Source organism: Triticum aestivum, chromosome 6B, assembly GCF_018294505.1.
Source record: "Triticum aestivum cultivar Chinese Spring chromosome 6B, IWGSC CS RefSeq v2.1, whole genome shotgun sequence".
Classification (NCBI taxonomy): Eukaryota; Viridiplantae; Streptophyta; class Magnoliopsida; order Poales; family Poaceae; genus Triticum; species Triticum aestivum.
The window spans coordinates 106,792,204-106,810,633 of NC_057810.1; the positions used below are offsets into that span (position 1 = coordinate 106,792,204).

General features: G+C 39.5%; 1 pseudogene; it reads right to left on the reverse strand.

The window, feature by feature from the left end:
• Nucleotides 1-17,362, reverse strand: part of LOC123138911 (flotillin-like protein 2) — a 90,093-nt pseudogene extending 72,731 nt beyond the window's left edge.
• Between the last annotated feature and the right edge of the window lie 1,068 nt (nucleotides 17,363-18,430).

Consider the following 18,430-nt stretch of genomic DNA (forward strand, 5'->3'; position numbering starts at 1 on the left):
GAACTTTTAGCAGATGTGTTTGCTTGTGATAAGTTTAGACCTTATATTGTTGATTCCAAAGTTACTATTCACACTGATCATGCTGCTATTAAATATCTTATGGAAAAGAAAGATGCAAAACCTAGACTCATTAGATGGGTTCTCCTGCTGCAAGAATTTTATTTACATATTGTTGATAGAAAGGGGGCTGAGAACCCCGTTGCAGACAACTTGTCTAGGTTAGAGAATGTTCTTGATGACCCACTACCTATTGATGATAGCTTTCTTGATGAACAATTAAATGTCATAAGCACTGCTCGTAGCACTCCTTGGTATGATGATTATGCTAATTATATTGTTGCTAAATTTATACCACCTAGCTTCACATACCAACAAAAGAAAAAGTTTATTTATGACTTGCGACATTACTTTTGGGATGACCCACATCTTTATAAAGAAGGAGTAGATGGTGTTATTAGACGTTGTGTACCTGAGCATGAATAGGAACAGATCATATGCAAGTGTCACTCCGAAGCTTATGGAGGACACCATGCTGGAGATAGAACTGCACATAAGGTATCGCAATCCGGTTTTTATTGTCCTACTCTCTTCAAGGATGCCCGTAAGTTTGTTTTGTCTTGCGATGAATGTCAAAGAATTGGTAATATTAGTAGACGTCAAGAAATGCCTATGAATTACTCACTTGTTATTGAACCATTTGATGTTTGGGGCTTTGATTATATGGGACCTTTTCCTGCCTCTAATGGATATACTCATATTTTAGTTGCTGTTGATTACGTTACTAAGTGGGTGGAAGCTATTCCAACTAGTAGTGCTGATCATAACACTTCTATTAAAATGCTTAAGGAAGTTATTTTTCCGAGGTTTGGAGTTCCTAGATATTTAATGACTGATGGTGGTTCACACTTTATTCATGGTGCTTTCCGTAAGATGCTTGCTAAATACGACATTAATCATAGAATTGCATCTCCATATCACCCGCAGTCTAGTGGTCAGGTAGAATTGAGCAATAGAGAGCTCAAATTAATTTTGCAAAAGACTGTTAATAGGTCCAGAAAGAATTGGTCCACGAAACTGGATGACTCATTATGGGCCTATAGAACTGCATATAAGAATCCTATGGGTATGTCTCCGTATAAAATGGTTTATGGAAAAGCTTGTCACTTACCTCTCGAACTAGAACATAAAGCTTACTGGGCTATTAAAGAGCTCAACTATGATTTCAAACTTGCCGGTGAGAAGAGGTTATTTAATTTTAGCTCCCTTGATGAATGGAGAACCCAAGCTTATGAAAATGCCAAGTTGTTTAAAGAAAAAGTCAAAAGATGGCATGACAAAAGGATACAAAAGCGTGAGTTTAATGTAGGTGATTATGTATTGCTATACAACTCTCTTTTAAGATTTTTTTGCAGGAAAACTTCTCTCCAAATGGGAAGGTCCCTACGTTATCGAGTAGGTCTATCATTCCAGTGCCATAAAAATCAACAATTTTGCAGGCACAAATCCGAAGGTGGTAAACGGTCAAAGGATTAAACATTATATTTCAGGTAATCCCATAAATGTTGAAACTAATATTATTGAAACTATAACCCCGGAGGAATACATAAAGGACACTTTCCAGAATGTTCCTGACTCCGAAAAGGAATAGGTATGTGATACAGTAAGTAAACCGACTCCAAAACAATTTTTAAGACAACATTTCTCCGTTTTGGAATATTTAGAAAAATATAAAAAATAAGTAGCAGTCCAGGGAGGACACGAGGCCTCCATGAGGGTGGAGGGCGCGCCCTACCCCCTGGGCGCGCCCCCTACCTCGTGAGCACCTCGTGTGCCCTCCGGACTCCGTTTCCTTGCACGATACGTATTTTGGTCAGTAAAAACTCATTATATATACTCCCGAAGGTTTTGACTCTCGTATCACGCAAATCTCCCCTGTTCTTGTTTCGAGCTGTTTTTCTGACAGGTCTAGATCATCATGACAACACCAAGTGCTTCCAAGGACAAGTTCTTCGAGAAGGTGATCAACCCTTACCTCACGGAGGTGCTGCGACACCCTCAAACCATTGAGATGCGTGATGGGTTGCTGCACATCTGCGATGTTGAGGGACCAAAGGGAATCGGAAGCATGGAGTCGAGGCTCGAAGCAATGGAGCAACAAGTTTTCAAGTGCCAGGGGATGGTGGAGCGTGGAATCAACGCTACCCACAAGCTGCTCGCGGAGTTCACCAACAACTACGAGCCGGATGCCAAGAATACCGAGGAGGCCATCTTCAAGCTACATGAGAAGATCGAGAACCTCCAAGCCCAAATCTATGATCTGCAAAACCAAAACTATGAGTATGAATATAGATTCAAAAGGATGAGTTTGGCTGCAGATTTGAGGATCCCGGAGACTCGATCATCCTTCTGTGATGGTGAGCCTATGCCATGGAAGGTGGACGACAAGCTCGCATCATCAACAACACCTCCACCGCCAAAAACAAAGAAGGAGACATAATCACATGGGTATGCGCACTCCCCTTGGCAACTGCCAAGCTTGGGGGGGTGCCCTGGTATCGTATCATCATCATGACTCCTATCTTTACCGTTTTTCTTAGTTCGATCCTTTTAGTAGTATCTTGATTTAGTAGAATAAAGTCATGGCATGATCTAGTTTTGAGTCTTGCTTTATGATCCTTGTCTGTAATCGAGTCCGTGAGCTATATAATAAAGATTAGTGCTGAGTCAAGGGCTTGAGTATTTTGCCATGATCCTGGGTGATTAGAAGAAAAGAATAAAAAGAATCAAAGAGTTCATAATTGATCTTAGTGAAAGTAATTACTTCTCATAGAAAGAGTATGATGATTAAAGGTTGTTGGGAGTTGGCAAATATAGCTTTGGGCATCATTGCAATTAATAGGAAGTAATAAGGAAAGAGAGGTTTCACATATAGATATATTATCATAGACATCTTTTATGATTGGGAGCACTCATTAAAATATGACATGCTAAAGAGTTGATGTTGGACAAGGAAGACAACATAATGAGTTATGTTTTCTTATATCTGAGATAAAGTATGTTGTCATGGATCCTCTAACATGTTGAGCTTGCCTTTCCCCCTCATGCTAGCCAAATTCTCAGCACCAAGTAGAAATACTACTTGTGCTTCCAAATACCCTTAAACCAGTTTTGCCATGAGAGTCCACCATATCTACCTATGGATTGAGTAAGATCCTTCAAGTAAGTTGTCATTGGTGCAAGCAATAAAATTGCTCTCTAAATATGCATGACTTATTAGTGCGGAGAAAATAAACTTTTTACGAACTTGTTGTGGACGCAATAAAAGCGACGGACTGCATAATAAAGGTTCCCATACAAGGGGCAATATAAAGTGACGTTCTTTTGCATTAAGATTTTCTGCATCAAACCTAAAAGCGCATGACAACCTCTGCTTCCCTCTGCGAAGGGCCTATCTTTTATTATTATCCTCTATCTTATGCAAGAGTCATGGTGATTTTCACCTTTCCTTTTTATTTTATCCTTTGGCAAGCTCAGCATGTTGGAGAGAACATGATATATATATATCTAATTGGATGTGGGGGAGCATGAATTATTATTGTTGACATTACCCTTGAGGTAAAAAGTTGTGGGGCAAAATATAAGCCCCTATCTTTCTCTATGTCCGATTAAAACTCCGTAACCACAAGTATCGCATGAGTGTTAGCAATTATGAAGGACTAAGTGATAGTTGAGTATGTGGACTTGCTTTTAAGCTCTGACATAGACTCTTTTCGATGTTATGATAAATTGCAATTGCTTCAATGACTAAGGTTATAATTTGTTGGTGCTCAATAAGGTTTCTGATTCACGCTTTTGGCTTCGTGAAAAGATCATCGGTTGAACATGAGTAATCATATGAAAAAATCTATTTATGTTACTGTGATGGAAATAATCATGATGCCTTCATGTACGTATTTTTATTTTTATCGACGCCTCTACCTCTAAACATGAGGACATATTTATTGTAATCGGCTTTTCGCTTGAGGACAAGCGAGGTCTAAGCTTGGGGGAGTTGATACGTCCATTTTGCATCATGCTTTTATGACAATATTTATTGCATTATGGGCTGTTATTTCATGTTATGTCACAATACTTATGGCTATTCTCTCTTATTTTACAAGGTTTGCATGAAGAGGGAGAATGCCGGCAGCTGGAATTCTAGGCTGGAAAGGAGCAAATATTGGAGGCCTATTCTGTGCAACACCAAAAGTCCTGAAACTCCACGGAATATCTTAAAATAAATAAAGAAAAATCATCGCCAAAGATGAAGGCCAGGGGGCCCACACCCTGCTCACGAGGGTGGGGGGTGCCCCCCTGGGTGCGCCCCCTACCTCATGGGCCCCCTAGTGGCTCTCCGATGCCCGTCTTCTCCTATATGAAGTATTTCGATGAGAAAAAAAATAGCAAGCAACCTTTCGAGACGAGACTCCGCCGCCACGAGGCAGAACCTTGGCGGAACCAATCTAGGACTCCGGCAGAGCTGTTCTGACGGGGACACTTCCCTCCGGGAGGGGGAAATCATCACCATCGTCATCACCAACGCTCCTCTCATCGGGAGAGGGCAATCTCCATCAACATCTTCACCAGCACCATCTCATCTCCAAACCCTAGTTCATCTCTTGTATCCAATTCTTGTCTCTAAGTCCGGGATTGGTGCTAGTAGGTTGCTAGTAGTGTTGATTACTCCTTGTAGTTGATGCTAGTTGGTTTATTTGGTGGAAGATCATATGTTCAGATCCTTTATGCACATTATTACCCCTCTGATTATGAACATGAATATGCTTTGTGAGTAGTTACCTTTATTCCTGAGGACAAGGGAGAAGTCTTGCTATTAGTAGTCATGTGAATTTGGTATTCGTTCGATATTTTGATAAGATGTATGTTGTCTAACCTCTAGTGGTGTTATGTGAACGTCAACTACATAACACTTCACCATTATTTGGGCCTAGAGGAAGGCATTGGGAAGTAATAAGTAGATGATGGGTTGCTAGAGTGACAGAAGCTTAAACCCTAGTTTATGCGTTGCTTCGTAAGGGGCTGATTTGGATCCATATGTTTCATGCTATGGTTAGGTTTACCTTAATACTTTTGTTGTAGTTGTGGATGCTTGCAATAGAGGTTAATCATAAGTGGGATGATTGTCCAAGTTAGGGCAGTACCCAAGCACCGGTCCACCCATATATCAAATTATCAAAGTACCGAACGCGAATCATATGAGCGTGATGAAAACTAGCTTGACGATATTCCCATGTGTCCTCGGGAGCGCTTTTCCTATTATAAGAGTTTGTCCAAGCTTGTCCTTTGCTATAAAAAGGATTGGGCCACCTTGCTGCACTTTATTTACTTTTGTTACTTGTTGCTCGTTACAATTTATCTTATCACAAAACTATCTGTTACCACTTATTTCAGTACTCGCAGAGAATACCTTGCTGAAAACTGCTTATCATTTCCTTCTGCTCCTCGTTGGGTTCGACACTCTTACTTATCGAAAGGACTACGATAGATCCCCTATATTTGTGGGTCATCATTGGACTATGAAGATACAAGATTGAAGACTTCATCCCGTGTCCGGGTGGGACTCTCCTTTGCGTGGAAGCCAAACTTGGCAATTCGGATATGTAGATCTCCTTCTCTGTAACCGACTCTATATAACCCTAACCCCCTCCGGTGTCTATATAAACCGGAGGGTTTATTCTGTAGGACAAGAACAATCATAATCATAGGCTAGCTTCTAGGATTTAGCCTCTACTATCTCGTGGTAGATCAACTCTTGTAATACTCATATTATCAAGATCAATCAAGCAGGAAGTAGGGTATTACCTCCATCGAGAGGGCCCGAACCTGGGTAAAACATCGTGTCCCCTGACTCATGTTACCATTAGCCTTAGACTCACAGTTCGGGACCCCCTACCCGAGATCCGCCGGTTTTGACACCGACACTAACCTTGAGTATCCGTGAGATCCCATCTTGGAGCCTTCGTCGGTGCTCCGCCGGAGGGGGAATGGACCATGGAGGGATTCTACATCAACACCATAGCCTCTCCAATGAGTTGTGAGTAGTTTACCACAGACCTTCGGGTCCATAGTTATTAGCTAGATGGCTTCTTCTCTCTTTTTGGATCTCAATATCATGTTCTCCTCGATCTTCTTAGAGATCTATTCGATGTAACTCTTCTTGTGGTGTGTTTTTCGAGATCTGATGAATTGTGGGTTTATGATCAAGTTTATCTATGAGAAATATTTGAATCTCCTCTGAATTGTTTTATGTGTGATTAATTTATCTTTGCAAGTCTCTTCGAATTATCAGTTTGGTTTGGCCTACTAGATTGATCTTTCTTGCAATGGGAGAAGTGCTTAGCTTTGGGTTCAATCTTGCGGTGTCCTTTCCCAGTGACAGCAGGGGCAGCAAGGCACGTACTATATTGTTGCCATCGAGGATAAAAAGATGGTGTTTATATCATATTGCATGAGTTTATCCCTCTACATCATGTCATCTTTCTTAATGCGTTACTCTGATCTTTATGAAATTAATACTCTAGATGCATGTTGGATAACGATCGATGTGTGGACTAATAGTAGTAGATGCAGGCAGGAGTTTGTCTACTTGTCATGGACGTGATGCCTATATACATGATCATGCCTAGATAATCTCATAATTATTCGCTTTTCTATCAATTGCTCGACAGTAATTTGTTCACCCACAGTAATACTTATGCTATCTCGAGAGAAGCCACTAGTGAAACCTATGGCCCCCGGGTGTATCTTTTATCAGATAAGCTTTCAATATACTTTTATTTGCATCTTTACTTTTTCAATCTATATTATAAAATACCAAAAATATATTTATCTCTATCAGATCTCACTTCCGCAAGTGGCCGTGAAGGGATTGACAACCCCTTTATTGCGTTGGTTGTGAGTCCTTTGTTTGTTTGTGTAGGTGCATGGGACTTTTGAGGAGCCTCCTACTGAATTGATACCTTGGTTCTCAAAAACTTAGGGAAATACTTACACTACTATTGCTGCATCACCCTTTCCTCTTTAAGGAAAACTAACGCAAGCTCAAGACATAGCAAGAAGGATTTCTGGCGCCGTTGCCGGGGAGGTATCGCTCAAGTCAAGACATACCAAGTACCCATCACAAACTCATCTCCCTCGCATTTACATTATTTGCCATTTGCCTCTCATTTTCCTCTCCCCCACTTCACCCTTGCCGTTCTATTCGCCTCTCTTTCCCAATCTTCTCTTTCTTTTGTTTGCCTTTTTGTTTGCTTGTGTGTTGGATTACTTGTCGCGATGGCGCAAGATAATACCAAATTGTGTGATTTCTCCAATACCAATAATAATGATTTCCTTAGTACTCCGATTGGTCCTCTTAATGATGTTGAGTCTTGTGAAATCAATACTGCTTTGCTGAATCTTGTTACGAAAGATCAATTCGCCAGCCTTCCTAGTGAAGATGCCGCTACCCATCTAAACAACTTTGTTGATTTGTGTGAGATGCAAAAGAAGAAAGATATCGATAATGATATTGTTAAATTTAAGTTATTTCCGTTTTCACTTAGAGATCGTGCTAAAGTTTGGTTTTCATCTTTGCCTAAAAATAGTATTGATTCATGGAACAAGTGCAAAGATGCTTTTATCTCTAAGTATTTTCCTCCCACTAAGATCATCACTCTTAGGAACGATATTATGAATTTTAAACAACTTGATCATGAGCATGTTGCCCAATCTTGGCAAAGAATGAAATTAATGATTCACAATTGCCCTACTCGTGGTTTGAATTTATGGATGATCATACAAAAATTTTATGCTGGATTGAATTTTGCTTCTAGAAATCTTTTAGATTCGGCCGCGGGAGGCACGTTTATGGAAATCACCTTAGGAGAAGCTATAAAACTCCTTGATAATATTATGGATAATTATTCTCAATGGCACACCGAAAGATCTATTAGTAAAAAAGTACATGCTATAGAAGAAATTAATGTTTTGAGTGGAAAGATGGATGAATTTATGAAATTGTTTGCTACTAAGAGTGCTCCTATTGATCCCAATGATATGCCTTTGTCTACTTTGATTGAGAATAATAATGAATCTATGGATGTGAATTTTGTTGGTAGGAATAGTTTTGGAAACAATGCTTATAGAGGAAACTTTAATCCTAGATCGTTCCCTAGTAATTCCTCTAATAATTATGGAAATTCCTACAATAATTCTTATGGTAATTTTAATTAGATGCCCTCTGATTTTTAGAAGAGTGTTACAAAATTTATGATCTCTCAAAAGAATTTTAATGCCTTGCTTGAAGAAAAACTGCTCAAAGTTGATGATTTGGCTAGGAACGTTGATAGACTCTCGCTTGATGTTGATTCTTTGAAACTTAGATCTACTCTTCCTAAGCATGATATCAATGAGTCTCTCAAAGCTATGAGAATTTCCATTGATGAGTGCAAAGAAAGAACCGCTAGATTGCGTGCTAAGAAAGATTGCTTTGTAATGGCGTGTTCTTCTAGTTTCCGTGAAAATAATGATGAAGATCTTAAAGTTATTGATGTGTTCCCTATTAGATCTTTGTTTTGCAATATGAATCTTAATAATGATGGGACTTGAGATGAGTCAACTTTAGTTAAAAGGCGTCCCAATGATTCGGAGTTTTTAGATCTTGATGCTAAATTTGGTAAAAGTGGGATTGGAGAGGTCAAGACTTTAAATAGCATTGAACCCACTATCTTGGATTTCAAGGAATTTAATTATGATAATTGTTCTTTAGAAGGTTGTATTTCCTTGTTGCAATCCGTTGTGAATTCTCCTCATGCTTATAGTCAAAATAAAGCTTTTACCAAACATATTGTTGATGCCTTTATGCAGTCTTTTCATGAAAACTTAATTTGGAAGTCTCTATACCTAGAAAACTTAATGATTAGTGGGAACCTACTATAAATATTAAAATTAAAGATCATGAGTGTTATGCTCTATGTGATTTGGGTGCTAGTGTTTCCACGATTCCGAAAACTTTATGTGATATTCTAGGTTTCCATGATCTTGATGATTGCTCTTTAAATTTGCACCTTATGGATTTCACCATTAAAAAGCCAATGGTAAGGATCAATGATGTTCTCATTGTTGCAAATAGAAATTTGGTGCCCGTAGATTTTATCGTTCTTGATATAGATTGCAATCTTTCTTGCCCTATTATTCTTGGTAGACCTTTCCTTAGAACGATTCGTGCGATTATTGATATGAAGGAAGAGAATATTAGATTCCAATTTCCATTCAGGAAAGGCATTGAGCACTTTCCAAGAAAGAAAGTTAAATTACCTTATGAATCTATCATGCGAGCTACTTATGAATTGAGTGCCAAAGATGACACTACTTAGATCTATCCTCGCTTTTATGCCTAGATAGGGGCGTTAAACGATAGCGCTAGTTGGGAGGCAACCCAATTTTATTTGCGTTTTTTGTTTCTGTTTCTGTTTAGTAATAAATTTTGCATGTACCTTCTGTTTAGATGTGTTTTTATGTTTTAATTAGTGTTTTTGCCAAGCAGAACCTATAGGATAACATATGGCGATAGTTAATTTGATTCTGCTGAAAAACAGAAACTTTGCGCGCATGAAAATAATTTTGTTAATTCACAGAAACGTGATTTTGCATTGATTATTTTTGCTGTAGATCAATAGACAAATTTCCAAGGACTTCGTATTTTGGTAGGTTTTTTAGAGTTCCATAAGTATTCAAGGGTTACAGATTGCTACAGACTGTTCTATTTTTGACAGATTCTGTTTTTCGTGTGTTGTTTGCTTATTTTGATGCATCTATGGCTAGTATTAAGTGGTATGGACCATAGAAAAGTTGAAATACAGTAGGTTTAACACCAATATAAATAAAGAATGTGTTAATTACAATACCTTATGTGGTGGTTTTGCTTTCTTTCACTAACGGAGCTTATGAGATTTCCTGTTGAGTTTTGTGTTGTGAAGTTTTCATGTTTTGGGTAAAGATTTGATGGACTATGGAATAAGGAGTGGCAAGAGCCTAAGATTGGGGATGCCCCCGGAAGGCATCCGCTCTTTCGTCTTCTTCTATCGGTAACTTTACTTGGAGTTATATTTTCATTCGCCACATGATATGTGTTTTGCTTGGAGCGTCTTGTATGATATTAGTATTTGCTTTTTAGTTTTCCACAATCATCTTTGTTGTACACACCTTTGGGGGGAAGCCCACTTGATTGTAATTTATTAGAATACTCTATGTGCTTCACTTATATCTTTTGAGCTAGATAGTTTTTGCTCTAGTGCTTCACTTATATCTTTTAGAGCACGGCGGTGGCTTAATTTTGTAGAAATTGCTAGTCTCTCTTGCTTCACTTATATCATTTTGAGAGTCTCTTAGAACAGCATGGTATTTGCTATGGTTATAAAATTGGTCCTAGAATGGTGGGCATCTAAGTTGGGTATAATAAAAACTATCATAGGAAGTGAATTGGATGCTATGATCAATTTGATACTTGATAATTGTTTTAAGATATGGAGGTAGTGATATTAAAGTCATACTAGTTGGGTGATTATGAATTTAAAGAATGCTTGTGTTGAAGTTGGCAAGTCCCGTAGCATGCACGTATGGTGAAAGTTGTGTAACAAATTTATTGCATGAGGTGCTCTTTTGATTGCCTTCCCTTGAGTGGAGGTCGGGGGTGCGCGATGGTTAACTCCTACCAACCTCCCCCCTAGGAGCATGCGTAGTAGTACTTTGCTTCGAGGGATAATAAAACTTTTGCAATAAGTATATGAGTTCTTTATGACTAATGTTGAGTCCATGGATTATACGCACTTTTACCTTTCCATCATTGCTAGCCTCTTCGGTACCGTGCATTGCCCTTTCTCACCTTGAGAGTTGGTGCAAACTTTGTCGGTGCATCCAAACCCCGTGATACGATATGCTCTATCACACATAAACCTCCTTATATCTTCCTCAAAACAGCCACCATACCTACCTATTATGGCATTTCCATAGCCATTCCGAGATATATTGCCATGCAACTTTCCACCGTTCCGTTTATCATCATGACACGCATCATCATTGTCATATTGCCTTGCATGATCATGTAGTTGACATCGTATTTGTGGCAAAGCCACCATGCATAAATTTTCATACATGTCACTCTTGATTCATTGCCCATCCCGGTACACCGCCGGAGGCATTCATATATAGTCATATCTTGTTCTAGTTTTGAGTTGTAATTCATGAGTTGTAAATCAATAAAAGTGTGATGATCATCATTATTAGAGCATTGTCCCAAAAAAGGCCAAAAAAGAAAAAAAAGGCCAAAGAAAAAAAGAAAAAAAGGCCCAAAAAAATATAAAAATAAAAAGGGGGCAATGTTACTATCTCTTTTTCCACACTTGTGCTTCAAAGTAGCACCATGTTCTTCATATAGAGAGTCTCATATGTTGTCACTTCTATATACGAGTGGGAATTTTTCATTATAGAACTTGGCTTGTATATTCCTACGATGGGCTTCCCCAAATGCCCTAGGTCTTCGTGAGCAAGCAAGTTGGATGCACACCCACTTAGTTTCTTTTGTTGAGCTTTCATACATTTATAGCTCTAGTGCATACATTGCATGGCAATCCCTACTCCTCATGTTGACATCAATTGATGGGCATCTCCATAGCCCGTTGATTATCCTCATCAATGTGAGACTTTCTCCTTTTTTTTCTTCTCCACACAACCTCCATCATCATATTCTATTCCACCCATAATGCTATATCCATGGCTCGCGCTCATGTATTGCGTGAGAGTTGAAAAAGGCTGAAGCACGTTAAAAAGTATGAACCAATTGCTTGGCTGAAACCGGAGTTGTTCTTGATGGGAGTATTTTGTGTGATGAAAATGAAACATAGCCTAACTATATGATTTTGTAGGGATGAACTTTCTTTAGCCATGTTATTTTAAGAAGACATCATTGCTTTGATTAGTATGCTTGAAGTATTACTATTTCTTATGTCAATATGAACTTTTATTTTGAATCATTTCGATCTGAACATTCATGCCACAATAAACTTACATTGAGAATTATGCTAGGTAGCATTCCACATCAAAAATTCTGTTTTTATCATTTACCTACTCGAGGACGAGCAGGAATTAAGCTTGGGGATGTGATTGATACGTCTCCAACATATCTATATTTTTGATTGTTCCATGCTATTATATAACCCGTTTTGGATGTTTATGGGCTTTACTTTACACATTTATATGATTTTTGGGACTAACCTACTAACCAAAGGCCCAACCCGTATTGTTGTTTTTTTGCCTATTTCAGTGTTTCGAAGAAAAGGAATATCAAACGGAGTCCAAACGGAATGAAACCTTCAGGAGCGTTATTTTTGGAACGAACATGATCCAGAGGACTTGGAGTGCAAGTCAAGAAGCAGTCAAGGAGGCCACGAGGGTGGAGGGCCCCCTCCCTACTGGGCGCGCCCCCCTATCTCGTAGTCCCCTCGGGCGTCCACCGACCTACTTCTTCCTCCTATATATACCCACGTACCCTGAGAACATCAGAGGAGCCAACGAAACCTTCTGTATCCGCGAGATCCCATCTTGGAGCCTTCACCGGCGCTTCGCCGGAGGGGGAATCGACCATGGAGGGCTTCTACATCAGCACCATAGCCTCCCCGATGAGTTGTGAGTAGTTTACCACAGACCTCCCGGTCCATAGTTATTAGCTAGATGGCTTCTTCTCTCTTTTTGATCTCAATACCATGTTCTCCTCGATCTTCTTGGATATCTATTCGATGTAACTCTTTTTGCGGTGTGTTTGTCGAGATCCAATGAATTGTGGGTTTATGATCAAGTTTATCTATGAGAAATATTTGAATCTCCTCTAAATTCTTTTATGTGTGGTTAAGTTATCTTTGCAAGTCTCTTTGAATTATCAGTTTGGTTTGACCTACTAGAATGATCTTTCTTGCAATGGGAGAAGTGCTTAGCTTTGGGTTCAATCTTGCAGTGTCCTTTCCTAGTGACAGCAGGGGCAGCAAGGCACGTATTGTATTGTTGCCATCAAGGATAAAAAGATGGGGTTTATATCATATTGCATGAGTTTATCCCTCTACATCATGTCATCTTTCTTAATGCGTTACTCTGTTCTTTATGAACTTAATACTCTAGATGCATGCTGGATAGCGGTCGATGTGTGGAGTAATAGTAGTAAATACAGGCAGGAGTCGGTCTACTTGTCACGGACGTGATGCCTATATACATGATCATGCCTAGATAATCTCATAATTATTCGCTTTTCTATCAATTGCTCGATGGTAATTTGTTCACCCACCGTTATAATTATGCTATCTTGAGAGAAGCCACTAGTGAAACCTATGGCCCCCGGGTCTATCTTTTATCATATAAGCTTTCAATCTACTTTTATTTGTATCTTTACTTTTTCAATCTATATTATAAAATACCAAAAATATATTTATCTCTATCAGACCTCACTATCGCAAGTGGCCGTGAAGGGGTTGACAACCCCTTTATTGTGTTGGTTGCGAGTTCTTTGTTTGTTTGTGTAGGTGTGTGGGCCTTTTGAGGAGCTTCCTACTGGATTGATACCTTGGTTCTCAAAAACTGAGGGAAATACTTACACTACTATTGTTGCATCACCCTTTCCTCTTCAAGGAAAACCAACGCAAGCTCAAGACATAGCAAACCACACCTGGAGATTAATTATCTACAGCAAAGTGATTAGTAGCACAGTAATATGATAGTTTTGATGATAGCAGCAGTAGCAGCAATAATGGTAACACTGATAGCAGTTATTTTGTAGCACTAATGATAGTAGTAGAAACAGTAGTAAGTTAGCAAGAACAATATAAGATAAATTCGTAGGAATTGGATTAGTGACTTATTGGATGATATTCATCATGATACAGTTATAAGCTAGGGCGATACGGCACTAGTTCCAGTTCATAAATATAATGTAGGCATGTATTCCGTAAATAGTCATACGTGCTTACGGAAAGAACTTGCATTACATCTTTTGTCCTACCCTCCTGTGGCAGCAGGGTCCTATTGGAAACTAAGGGATATTGAGGCCTCCTTTTAATAGAGAACCGGAACAAAGCATTAGCACATGGTGACTACATGAACTCCTCAAACTACAGTCATCATCGGGAGTGGTCCCGATCGACTATTGTCACTCCGGGGTTGCCAGATCATAACACGTAGTAGGTGACTATAACTTGCAAGATCTGATCTAGAACATGGATATAATGGTGATAAAGTTAACGGTTCAGATCTGAAATCATGGCACCTGGGCCCGATGTGACAAGCATTAAGCATAGTAAAGTCATAGCAACATCAATCTCATAACATAGTAGATACTAGGGATCAGGCCCTAACAAAACTAACTCGATGACATGATGAATCTCATCCAACTCCTCACTGACCAGTGAGCCTACAAAGGAAATACTCACTCTCGGTGGGGAGCATCATGGAATTGGCGATGGAGATGTGTTGGCGATGACGAAGATCAAAGATTCCCCTCTCCGGAGCCCCAAACGGACTCCAGATCTGGCCTCCCAATGAAGAACAGGAGACGGCGGCGGCTCCGTCTCATCAAACGTGATAATTATTTCTTCCTGATTTTTTCTAGAATAATGTGATTTTATAGCGTCGGTTTCAGGGTCAGCAAGGCCATCAGGTGGGCAGCACCCACTTGGTTGCGCCTGGGGGGCGCAGGCGCGCCCTGGTGGGTTGTGCCCACCCAGGTGCCCCCCTCAGGTATCTCTTGGCTCCAAAAATTCTCTTTATTGATAAAAAATCCTCGCAAAGTTTCGTTCCATTCCGAGAACTTTTATTTCTGCACAGAAACAACACCATGGTAGTTCTGCTGAAAACAGCGTCAGTCCGGGGTTAGTTTCATTCAAATCATGTAAATTGGTGTCCAAAACAAGAGGAAAAGTGTTAGGAGAAGTATATATGTCAGAGACGTATCAACTCCCCCAAGCTTAAACATTTGCTTGTCCTCAAGCAATTCAGTTGATAAACTGAAAGTGAAAAACAAAAACTTTTACTAACTCTTTCGCTCTTGTTTCATAAATAAGCTTAAACAGCACCCAGGTTTTCAGCAAGGATTATAACTAACCATGTCAACAATAACTCTTAAAAATTATGTTAACTCATATCAATGACATAAACAACTAGAGAGCAATAATAAGATATCACAAATAGCAACACATTGTCAAAACAACCATGATATAATATGACAATAGTGGTATCTCGCTAGCCCTTTTTGAGATCGCAAAACATAAATGCAGCGCACCCCCAAAGTTCAAGCAACGACTAAACATTGTAATTCATGGTAGAAAAGATCCAGTCATGATCCACCCAACATTAGCTACACACAATGCAGCAGCATGATAGCAGTGCTCTCAGGTTCTGGCGCTTATTTGAGAAGGTGATGACACAACATAAAAGTAAATAAGAGTCCCTTCGCAGAGGGAAGCAGTGATTTGCAGAGGTACCAGAGCTCAAGTTTTTTAAAACAGAGGTAAATGATATTTTGAGACATGCACCCTTCTCATTTACTTCACGACTATCAGTTATCAATATCTTCCATGCTAAACATGCTAGTGGTGGTTACCAAGCGTAAACGTAAAGGTTATGACTTCATTGGGAGTTTTTGTTTGATTATTTGTAAGCTCTTTTCTTTTTGTAGTTTGGGACTGGGCATCCCTATTACCGCACTTTTCTCATGCGATGGCAGTGAATAAAAACTTGACCTAAGAATAACCCGCTTAGCATTGAAGATATCGACTACCTCATGCCGTTCCATGAACTATCCAGGCACACAAAAAGGATATTTATTTAAAGTTTTTAGAGATGGCGCATGCAAATTTACTTAGGGCGGCAGGGTAATACTGCATATAGGTAGGTATGGTGGACTCATCTCGAATAACTTGGGTTTCACGTTTTTGATGTAGAAGAAGAGTTCCCACTTAGTACAGGCGAAGACTAGCAAATAGGTTGAGAAGCGGCCAGCTAGAGAGCAACAACGGACAGGAACATACATTATGCATAAGTAACATTGGATACTAGCATGAGTAGGATATGAACACCATGAACATAAATATTATAGAGGCTATGTTGGTTTTGATTCAACTGCATGCATGAACATGTGCCAAGTCAAGCCACTCGAACATTCAGAGGAGGATACCATATCATCATACTATATCCCAATCATTTTAATGCAATGTTGATATCCAAGATAAATCATTATTCACTCTTAGCTACTTATGCATGGCATGAGAAACTATAATATATAATTGTCATTGCAAACATTTTTGATCATAATAGGTTGAATCATGGATACTAGGTTAAACATATTTACAAAAATAGAACAAGTCGAGTTCATACCCGTTTCTCTCTGCCACGGCGAGTTCATCTAATATCGTCATTATTGCCTTTCACTTGCATGACCGAACGATTTGAAAATAATAATAGTGCAAGAGTGTCGTGGACTAAGCTGAAATCTGCAAACATTTTATTCAAGAAGAGAAGACAAGGTAACATGGACTCTTTATTAGATCAATAATGCAAATGAGAGCCACTCAACATTTTCATCGTGGTCTTCTCCTCGATATGGCTCAATAAAAAGGAAGAGAAATTCAGAGAAACACATTGAAATATTTTTGGAGTTTTTGGTTTTTCGAAAGCAAGCAAATGAAAAAAGGGAAAAACAAAAACGAGAAAAACTATTTACACGGGAAAGCTCCCAACAAGTAAAAGAAGAACGAGGAAATCTTTTTTGGTTTTCTTTTTAGTGCTACAACAATTTAAACTAGGAAGAAAAATCAAAAATAAGCAAGAAACATATTTTTGGATTTTCTCAAAGTTTTTCAAACACACAAGAAGAAAGCGAGAAAATAAATTAAACATGGATGATACAATGAAAAATTGTGGAGACCGACAACTGGAATGAAATGTGTGAACATGAATGTAATGTCGGTGGAAATACGTACTCCCCCAAGTTTAGGCTTTTGGCCTAACTTGGTAATCACCAGCCGTACAAGCCATGAGGTCCAATGTTAAAGTGCTGGGGAGTAGGCACCATAGGGTCCCATTGCTGAGGCTCCGCCTGTGCCGCTGCCAGGTTGTTCCGGTAAGCGACAATGTCCTCAGGCATAATCCTGTATCCGTTCCTGGCAACATAATCAAATAAAGCAGGTGCAGGCAAGGGAATAATATCATGAGTTCTCTCACTGAAAACTACATTGTAAGGCAAGTCAATATCAGGGTAATCAGCAGCAAGGAACTGATGGTCCTTCATAGCTGCTCTATCTAGGTAAACCTTGGTCAAGGGGTAACCATGCTGGCGTATGTGCACATTGAAGTGAGTCGCCAAGCGAGTAGCAAAAATGCCCCCATGTATTTTACCCTTGAATCTGTTAAGGTGAAGGCGGCATGCCACAATAGCTCCCAAGCTATAAGTGTTGTCGTCATAAAGTGCACAACACAAAACAGCAAAGTCTGGGGCGCTAAGTGAACCCACCTTCTCTCTCGCTAGCAAGCACTTTGCAATAAATAAGGCAAAATAATGCACGACAGGAAATTGCAAGCTAACGGCAGTGGTGCCGGATACTCCTCTCTTATCCCCCACTGCCAGAGTATGGTAAAAACCGTCAAACTCTGAGGGCCTAGGCTCTACCAGTTCACCATTAGAAGGAAGCATGCATATGACACAAAATTCAGTAAGTGGGATCTGGCGGTTTTCAGCATATAAATTAAATGACACCTCGGGGGGGGGGGTTGTTCCTAGGATGGAAATGAAAATTTTGCACAAAGGAATTTGTGAGGAGATGATATTGTTTGCATTCAGATGCGATGAAGTCGGTGAGGCCAACATTAGCAGCATATTGGTTGAACTCTTGGAGGATTCCGGCCTCTTCCGTGAAGGCATTATGCGACCACTCGTAAGGTTGTAGTTCCGCCAACCTCGGGGTATGGACATGATTGTCAGATGACTGCCCAATAACCCACTTGGAGTTCTTCTTGGAAGCAAACTTCCTAAAGAAACTCATCTTTTTCCTATGAATAAAGTTCTGAAATTTTTAGTCCATAAGATTTTCCTCAACAAAATTTCACAAAATTGGTAGCAACTACTCATAGGGATGCATAGAGGGCATAGCAAGCATTCAAACTACTTAGAACTCTAAGAATTCAACATGTAAGATCATCTACAATAGCACCAAGAGTAGCTAATTATTCTAAATATAAACCACTAAAACAAAAAGTAATTGGACACATGGAGGAGTCACATACCAAGCAACAAATCCCCAAAACAGTTTTTTAAATGGAGCTTCGAGCAAAGAGATCGAAATCCATGGTTTCGGGAGCA